The sequence below is a fragment of the Arvicanthis niloticus genome, chromosome 10, assembly GCF_011762505.2.
Source record: "Arvicanthis niloticus isolate mArvNil1 chromosome 10, mArvNil1.pat.X, whole genome shotgun sequence".
NCBI lineage: Eukaryota > Metazoa > Chordata > Mammalia > Rodentia > Muridae > Arvicanthis > Arvicanthis niloticus.
Genome location: NC_047667.1, coordinates 53873699 through 53883858, shown reverse-complemented (window position 1 = coordinate 53883858; position 10160 = coordinate 53873699). Strand labels below are relative to the sequence as shown.

The 10160-nt window shown below is 43.7% G+C and overlaps 1 long non-coding RNA gene across 1 annotated transcript in view; it reads right to left on the bottom strand.

The window, feature by feature from the left end:
• Positions 1-3616: 3616 nt before the first annotated feature.
• LOC143443722 (uncharacterized) overlaps positions 3617-10160 on the bottom strand; it is a 35582-nt gene continuing 29038 nt past the window's right edge. The window contains exon 3 of the long non-coding RNA XR_013112939.1: positions 3617-3746. This is a non-coding gene — a long non-coding RNA (uncharacterized LOC143443722). The remainder of the gene's footprint in view (positions 3747-10160) is intronic.

Below are 10160 nucleotides of genomic sequence, written 5' to 3'. Positions count from 1 at the left end.
CTCACCTAAAAAGACAAGGAAGAGGAAGAAGAGGAAGAGGAGGAGGAAAACTCACTCAAGCTTACCCTGGCTAGAAGGCATAAAAGAGATGTGTGAGGCAGGTGAAGGTGTGAGACCAGCAGTATTGTGTCTTCCACAGGAAAGAGAGGGGAAACTGACCAAAAGCAGTAGCCATGGAGACAGAGAGGATTGGATGCATTTTAAAAGTAAGGTGAGAAATAGTTACATAATTTGATGAGTGGCTAAACATGATGTTGGGGAAGAATTACTGGAGGAAAGATTAGGGGAAAGATGGGTACCCAAAGTTCAGATTTGGACTGCCAGGTAGCGGGTAGCACAAGTCACTAAGTCAGTATCACAGTGCTCTGGGGGCAAATATAAAAACACCTGGGAAATCCATCAAATGTGGAGAAGAGGAAGGGACGTGTGGAAGACTCGGGAGCAAGGCAGAGCTAACTGCTTCCTCTCTGTGGAGTCAACCGTATCTGACACTGAAGAGTGTCTGTCTCTCAGGCAGGAGAAGCATGTAACAGGGATGGGAGGCTGCTGTCTTTAGAACCACTGGTGTACAGATCCTATTTTCTAAATAAAGATGTGCGTGTACATTTGATGCAAGTGGATGTTTAAAAATAAAAAAGAACAGATGACCTGGTCTAGAAAGTTACTGTCTTCTTCCGAGAGGAATCTTTACCCACCTTCCTCAGGGGTAGCTATCAGGGTTCCAATAGTGTGCCTGGGCTCACACCACCCACTTGTACTTCACATTTGGCCCCAGAACTTGAGTACCAGAAAAAAATCAATGGGGTATTTTGTACAGGAGGCCATGTCCAACATAGACCTTGAGACTATCAGAGGATTTTGCACAGGAGGAGGCATTTCCGTGGATATTAAGGGTTAAATCATGGAGGTGTGATAAAGGGAGATGTGTGGGGAAACACCTGTAGTTCTGTCTGGCAGCTGGAAGATGAATGGAAATCACTAAGAGGATGGTGGCAGAAGACTGATCAGGCAGCTTATGAAACAGTTTTTCATCAGTGTTTCTCCAAGTAAAGCCCGCAGCCCACTGCATGCACTAGGGTTCTTCAGGTCTTGGTCCCTAAGTCCTCAGGAGGGGTAGACATCAGTGCATACTGCATGATGTTCTTCAGTTTTTAAGAATGACTTGTGTGTGGGGATAATGAGACTTCAGACCTCGGAGACTGTAAGAGCTTCTTTGGTTCAGAGTAGACCTCAACCAACTGGTCAAGCCAAATGTCCCTTCTGCCTGGAAAGAAGAATGAGGGGAGGGGTAAAGCTCGACCAGTACTGCTTACTGCAATTCCTGTCTTGCTAAAGGCCTCCACTTCACACAATGAGGTGGAAGTGCTCCGAGTTCAAGCTTCTCTTCTGTACATAAGCTTCAGCGTTTGGGCTCAATCTCCTCAAATGAGGTAACTGGGAGATTAAGTATCTCCAAGGCCATCTCTGATTCTAACTTATGGATAATATCGAGAATGTTCAAGAGACAGCTGAAAACAGGAAAATAGAGAACTCTTAACAGAAACAAGGATGGAAACAGATAATTTGCAGCAAGCACACAAAGATATATTTACTCTCACAAGAAACCAAATAAAATGCACATTAAAACAAGAGGTACTGGGCTTGAGGAGACGGCTCAGTGGGTAAGACCACCTGTTACACAAGCAGGAGCGCATGAGTTTGGATGCCTATCACCCACATCAAAAAGATGGGTGTGGTTGCTCATGCCTGTCACCTCCGCACGGAAAAATGGGACTGCAAGTAACCAGACTAGCAAAAAATCGGTGAGCTTCAGGTTCCCTAACAGATTCTATCTTTAGAGAAAAAGGAAGAGAGTGACAAAGGAAAACACAGTATCGCTGTCGCTGTTATCTGGTCTCCACACATATGGGCATGAATGTACACTTGCACACACACACATGCACACACACCCATGACACATGCACAAACACAAACAGGTGACAAGTTAGTCTGATTAGGCTAAAGCTTTGCTATATGGATTGATAGGGGTGTTGGCTACGTGAAATCTAACACCTGTGAATTATGGCATCTTGGAGTGAAGCAGAGCAGAGTGTTAACTTAGTGACTTATAGCTGGAAAGACATTAGTGTCTTTCCAACCCACTCTATGGCTAAGACAGGTGAGACAGATTCACCAACATCCTATTTCAACTGATGAGTACATCCGGACTTCCTGATTTCTCTACCAGCACATGTAACATATATATTCATATTCATTCTCTCTCTCTCTCTCTCTCTCTCTCTCTCTCTCTCTCTCTCTCTCTCTGATTTCCTTGTCAGACCTATTTTCCGAATTTGATTTTGTAAGATCCTATCTCACTCCCTTTTAACTAGAATGTTAGCTGCTGTCCACGCTAACACGCTGACAGATTTGTTACCCAGCACCTAAACAATTGTTATTAATAATGGCCTTAAAGGCTTACAGGTTCTTTTCAGGGAGGCAGATGGTGAAGACTGTGCCCTGGTCATCAGCACTGGCAGTAATAGCTCAGACAGCACTGAAGAACCACTGAGGATATGGGGAAATTGTAGGGCAGAGCTAAGCGTTCAGCAAGAGTCCCATGATGAAAGGATGTAGGCAGGCTGGCTTCTTAAGCAGACCAATTATTTAGGTCAAAGGGTTAACTTACAGGAACAACACATGCAGGTACACAACCTGGTGGCTAATTGCACATCACTCCCTGAACTCACTAAGTGACTCTGGGCTCATTCCCAATTAGCATCCACTAAACCTGGCCTGTTGTCCCTTTGATCTGGCCTCTCTCAGCAACTGCTGATGGCTTGTAATTCTTCTTTATTTACCTCTTCTGAAGTTGGTAAAGGCCAGGGCACATGCCAGCAGCTCCCTACCGCTCTCCCTAGATTGTGGCACACAAAGCCAGAGCCTCCCACTAAGAAGCTTCTCTGGGATTACTAGTTCCCAATGAAAATCTCCTTAGGCTAATCTAGTCTTAACCCCTTATCCCCACCCAACGCAAGCAGGAAGAAGTTTACCACAGCGAGCAGTGGTGCTATGACATGGGCATTTCTTCTGGAGCTCTGTGAGCCTGAGCACATTACTAATCTCTGTCATGTTCATTTTCCCTCAAGTGGAAATACGAGTTGAACTCAAACTGTAATGTTAGAGCTGAGAGATTCTTTGTGTGAAAGACGAATCTAGTCCATGCCAAAAAGTAGGTCCTCAAAAAAAGTGGTGACTTTGAGGAGATAATGAGCTTTCTCAGCTCCCCAGACCCAAGTTCCCTCTTGCATATGCACCATGGAAGCATCAGGCTTGCTCAACCCCAATGCCAGATCATCTGGCAAGAGCATCAGTTCACTCCTTCAAATAAAGATTTGGTGAAAAACTCTCTGACATCACTTCTGCCTCCTGTCTTCCATGGCTCTGAATATAAAATTCAGGCTAAAAGAACTTTTCCAGTTAAGAACTTTGGTTTCTCTAAGTCTTAACTGGGTTTTCATACCATTTAAAACTAAAGAATTTCTTTAAAATACAAATAAAAAATTGGGGGTCTGAAGAGATTGTTCGGTGGGTAAAGTGCTTGTCACATAAGATCCCCGGCATCCTTGTAAACACCGGCACACACTTACTTGTGCATGGGTGCCCAGCATTAACAGGGTGACGACAGGCCGTTCAGGGAGCTCGCTGGCCATCCACTCTAGCTGAAATGGTGAGCCCCAGTTCAGATGCAACGAGTGGTTCTGTCTCTGCATAATTAGGGCAGAAAGCAATAGAGGAAGATACAAGGGTCAGTCTCTGGCTGCCACAGGCGAGCACATAAGCACACTCAAACACACACATATACACACAAACACATGCACAGCCAAACACACACATACATACACCAAACACACACCCAAATACAAACGCACACATACAAACACACACACACTCAACATTTTTGTTGGGAACTTGAAATGAGTACACTAGTTATCCTAATTTGATCAATATGCATTTTATGTGTTTATTGAAATATCATACTATACCCCATAATTTATACAATTATTTCATGCTAACTTAAAACTTTTTAACAATGCTCTTTAAAAAAAAAAAAATGGAGAATGAGGCAGATCCTCCCCTATGACCTTGCAACCCAGGTGAAAAGTCACATAAGAAAATGCTAGCATATTATGCATTAGATACATATGTGTGTATATATATTAGTAGTATAATTATATGTGTCTGTATGTGTGTTATACACATAAGCTTTTTAGACCACAAAAAAAAAAAAAAAAAAAAAAAAAAAAAATTATTAGGGAGAAGGGAGAGAGGACTTCACCAGGCAAGACACATCTGAGCTAACGCTTTAAGGGTGGAGGTCAGGGTAAGAACTTTCCGAACAGGGAATCATGTGCAAAGCCCCAAAGTATAGCAGCAAAGAGGAGCATGACACACTTAAGGGTTTGAAGGACGAGAACACTGTAGCTGTACCACAGTCAGTCAGACAATGGTACAAATGAGAGACAGAAAAACACAGGATCATGTCATGGAAAAGATTCTGTCTCTATCCTAAAAACTGTGGAAAGTCATTAAAGGGCACAACTGAGTGGTGTGGTCCTAAAAGGAACTTAGGGTGGCCAGAATTGCTGCTTTATTATACTTGGACATCACAGTGCAGCCATCCTGAGCAGAGCCATCCTGAGCAGAGCCATCGGGCAGACAACTGGCAGCACATGTGGGACTCTGAGCCGAAAATGCTGAAATCAGAATCACGAATGGCTAAGAGCAGCCACAATCCTGTGTGGGATCACTTGAAGAAAAGAGCAGAGAGGAGAGAGAGAAGGGCCCAGGGAAGCCTGGCGAGTGCCAACATTCAAGCAAGTAGAGGACAGATTACAAGTGATGAGAAGAGGTGAGAAGAAAATTCTCACACGTTAACAAGTTATCTTTCATCGGCTCTGTTTTAAATGAGAAGAGCTGAAATCAGCGCAGCTTCAGCAGACAAAGAAAAGGATAAAAGATTAAAATAACTCATGTCTATGATTAACCCTTGGTCACCAAGAAATAAAATTCTTTCTTGTTAAAATAGATTATCGTATCCATTTACAAAGTTCCCACTGCATCACATTCCCCTTTAGGCAGAGGATATTTGCTTGACAATTGCTTACAGGTTGGCCGTGTGACCAAACAAGAAGTTCATATAAACTCACATGCATGACTCCGCCTTCCTCCCACAGACTTCACCACATAAAAAAGCTAGCGGCCTCAGAACCTCAAATCCAGTGCTCAGTCAAGTTCTGGCAAAACCCAGAAACAAAGGCTGCACTTTGTCTCTTTCTAGCCATGTGCCCAGGTGACTTCCTGCCGTCTGCTCAGAAGTCATAGCTCACCATCATCCTCTCGTGGGTTTCTACCTAAGCCCTGAACATTTCATAGAAAGGTACATGCTTTAGAATTAGGCAAGTCTGGGTTTGAAATCTGCTCTGCCTCTCCCAGAATCTGTGACACTGGGACTTTTCTCACTCTAAACACCAGCTTTCTCGGTATGAAATGTGGATGATGGCTACACCAGTGAGTTGTCTGGCAATCAGAGTGATAGAGACTATTCATTTTTCCACTGTGGGTTGGAAGCCATTTGCGTTGAGCTGCAGAGGGAGTCCAGGGCCAGGATGAAGACCCTGAAGCCAGCATCTCCTCACTGCCACCTCTCCTTGCAGTGTCTCTCCTAATGATGGACAGTCACCACAGTCACCAAGCTGTGAACACTCGACTTCTGTTCTTTCCATATATTGCTTGTAATGGCATAACCTGAAAGCTACCCAAAGCGTGGCCATGTGAGAGCCACAGCACAGCCTTGGACACACATCCCCCCATGTGTGACCATATGAGAGGCACAGCACAGCCGTGGACACCCTTACTCAGGTGCTCTCCATCTTGAGTTTTTCATTTGTTCTTAAGACAGGATCTCTCGCTGGCTTGGAGCTCACCAAGTAAGCCTGGCTGGCTGTCCAGTATTCCAGGAACCTACCTGTCTGGCTCCCCAATACTAGGATGGCACACGTGCAGCTACAATTGACCTTTTTTAAAAAACATGGGTTCTCAAAATTGAACTCAGCTTGCCGTATTTTCAAGGCAAGCACTCTGCCAACTGAGCTAGCTCCCTAACCAGACTTATACCTTGTAATTGCAAAATTTCCCACAAAGTCGCCCAATGAAGAGAATGTCATTCTCACCTGACTGTGAAGAGAACACATATGCTCACACAACAAGAGCAAAACTCAACAACAACAACAACAAAAAACAAAAACCAAGCCCTTATATTTAAGGTCAATGTGTTTTTAACAAAAGCAACCAGTAGTCTGAGAAAGAAAAACAGTGCTTTGAAGAGAAAAGTACTGAAGCAATCAGATATACATATGCATATAATTAATGGAGAACCATATTTACATCAAACAGAAAAAATAACTTGAAATTAATGATACCCAAAATATGAAACTTTTCAAAGACAATCTAGGAGAAAAGTCTCTGTGCTCCTGCAGAAGTAAGATCCTAATCATGATTCAAAATGGAAGAAAAAAAATGGTAGAGGACACTTCAGCAAAAGCAAACACTCGGTGCTAAAAAGCATCACTAATAAAGTGAGAGAGCAATGTACAGAGAAAATACTATATGCAAACCACATGTCTAATAAGGGACCTAAAACCTAGGATATATAAAGCACTACTGTGCAGAGCTGAGGAAGCCCTGAGGGAGGGAAGTCTGACTGTGTGCTGCTGACATAGGTGCAGCCATGTCAAGAACTGTAACCTCAGACCCAAGGGAGAATGGCAAAGCCTTCTCCAAGCCAGACTCAGGGAAAATATCAAAGCCCTCCTTCTTGTCCGAGTGTGAATCTTGACATTGTGTATAGAAAATGTCCAGCATAGCTAACCCCCATCAGGATATTTATGTTCTGACATCTGCTCCCCTATAGAGACTGCTTTGACTGAGATGAGCCAAACTGGCCTCCCTGAACCAACCCTATACCATAAACCCAGCCTCCATGTTTATCTAAGTGCAATAACCCCGCCTCCCTGTTTTGCTGAATATGGTTAACATGCTGAGCCTTTGAGATGCTTCTGTTTCTCCATCTAAGAACCTAGTCCATCTGTATATCTGTTTCTGTGTGTCTTTGTGCTTGCCTTTTCTTCAGGCCATGTCCCTAGCAGCTGAGAAAAATACAACTCATCAGACAGGCCAACTTGTAAAATTACTTTAAAAGACTTACAGAGGGGCTGGAGAGATGGCTCAGTGGTTACGAGCACTTTCTGCTCTTGCAGAGGACTGGAGTCCAGTTCGCAGCACCCACATAGTGGCTCACAATTACCTATACATACAGTTGTCTGGGATCCAACAACCTCTTCTGGCCTCTGCTGCACCTGAGCCCATGTGGCACACATGCATACATTCAGCACCACACACAAACTCATAAAACAACATTTAAAGTTATGAAAGAGATTTAATATGACAATAGGCAAAGAACATATATAAATGACAAATGGGTGTATGCAAAGGTCTCAACATGATTGATCATAAAGAACTACAGATATAAGCATGGTGAGATGCCATCTCATATGCCAGCATAAGAATGCCAGGCAAGAAGACAGGTGTTGGTGAGACTGTGGAGAAACAGAGAGAGGGAGAGGCAGCCACTCTGTGACTTCTTTAAAAGTTAAACAAGAATTTACCAGACATGAAAGGAGAAGGAAGGCTGGTATAGGAAGAGGAGGAGGAAGAGGAGGAAGAGGAGGAGGAAGAGGAGGACTGGTTAGGAAAGAGAACTAGTTTGGAAAGGAAAGGGAGGAGGGGGATGGTACAGGGGAGGAAACAAGATCCCAATATAGAATATACCTGTAAAAATATGTCATGAGACCCATTATACATCTAGTAGATATATATTAATAAAACCTTTTAAAGGCTATATGGAATGCTCACAGTAGCATAACTCATAAAGGGTACAGAGTGAAAACAGAGCAAACACCCATCGACTGATGGGTGGGTAAGTTATAAGAAGCCTAGTGCCTGCTACTCAGCTGAAAGAAAAAAAGACGAGGAGAAGCAGAGAGGAGGAAGGATGGGAGATAAAAGAACAAATTACTGATATATGCTTCAAGGATGACAGAAACACTGTAAGTGAAAGACACCAGACACAAAGGATTATATATTGTATGATTCCATTTTTTATGAAGTATCTTTAAAAAAAAAAAAGGAATCATACCAATTCCAGTTTCTCTGGACTTGGGGCTCAAGCAGACATCGACTGCACAGGGGCTTTTAGGGGGTGACAGGAATCTTCTAAACATATCTGTGGTGATGGCTAAGCATCGCACAGCTCTGCAGATTTGCTGAAACTTGCTGAGTTATGACAGATGATGTTGATGGTTTGTGAACTGTATCTCTGTAATCTGTTTTAAAGTAGCATTAATGAGTAAGACAATATCACAAACAATAAGAAGGAGGCCTCCCTCATAAGTCTCCTCCCCATGGCTGTTGTTTTCGATGCTCTGGGAAGAGAATCATGATTCTCTTTCTCTCAGCCTGAAAATGTGGTTCCCCAGCAGCCTGCAGCAGCTAGCTCAGGCTGACTCTTACAGCAACCAGCTCTGGCGTCTAGCGGCAAAGCTCGCCTTGCAGAAACACTGTAAGTGTTATAAATACTTTAGGGCCCTGGCGAGCTCTGCAGTGGTACCAGTGACCTAAAGCATGCAACTGCCAGGGGGCAGACTGGCTCAAGTGGGCAGCAGGCATTCTGGCAAATAACGGTCTCTTTCGTAGCATGCTTTGAACCGTAAAACATTCTGTGTTCTTCAAAAGTTAATTCCTACCAACATTGTAGCCGGCCTTCCCAGAAAAACGGTCTGAGTGGGAAATTCAAACTAAAGCCACTTTCCTAAGTGGACAGGGCTGACTTCGGGGAGTGGAAAGTTCTCAACCTCAATGTTCAATAACACTACCTGCTCTTGGCGCCACCCACGAAGATCTGGCTTTAACTTCCCCAGAATGTGATCCAGTAGCATTGTTTGTTTTTAACCTCTCCAGGTGATTCCATTAAATACACAGGGTTGATAATCACCAGGAAGACAAAGTTAAAGTGAGCTCCTCCTCACTCTGGTGGTTTCTTCAAAACTATGCTAATCATTGTTATTTACAGTGAAGGTGCTGCCTGTTTGTGTCAGTGCACCCTGAAACAGAACACCCAAGAGAAGACCTAACACCCACACCATCTGTGTTCTAGGGCCTTTCTGTAGACTGAGGACTACAAATAAAACCAACTGACACCTAGAACAGCAACATGATGCTAAACATTAAAGGAAATAATAAAGCATGAATCTTGGAGGGGGTTGGGGGTGCCAGTTTAAGGTGGAGCTCCCTTCTGGCTGCAGTAGACTAGCTGAACCTCACAAGATGGTTGCACATTGAGCCTGGAAAGTAGAGAGATAAAAAACAATCACCCAGAAGAAGTAACTGTATTAGCTCTTATTTCAGGCAATCTTTTGTCCGTATTTCAGAAATACATCATGATCTTCATTTTACAGAAGAGAAAATGAGAGCTTAAAAGGGTTAAAGATATTGTCTAATTTCACAGTAAAGAAGTAGGATCTGAACCCAGAGTTCTGATCCCAAAATCCAGGTAGCCGGGCCAAGTAAAAGAGCCAGGAGGGAATCCATTACTGGTGTGTCCTTATGTGGGGGAGCGTGTAAATGCCATGGCATACACATGAGAGTTAGAGCAGTCAGTTCTCTACTTTGTGGTCCTGGGAATGGAACTCTGGTAGGCTGCCTCTGTACAAAAACTCCAGCACACTGGGGTTAGTCCCTCCTACTGGGAGCAAGAAAAAAACTGGCCAACTGGGACACCTGGACTATCCCCAGAGTTCTGAAATATCATGAAGAGAAAGGCAGTTACCCCAGCTATTAAGATGACAGAAACAAGGAGAGCTGAACTAAAAGCAGGCTAAAGGAAGAGTCTTTTTTTTTTTTTTTTTTTTTTTTTTTAGAAAAGGAAGGTGGAGAGAGAATCCAATTGGTCAGTGTGAGGTGGGAAGCAGAGACCTGGGAATGCCCAGCAGGAACTTCACCAGAGGCCTCAAGGAAGGCTAGGACCAGCCTGACGGTGAGGCCTCAGTGTGTGTCTTTGCTCT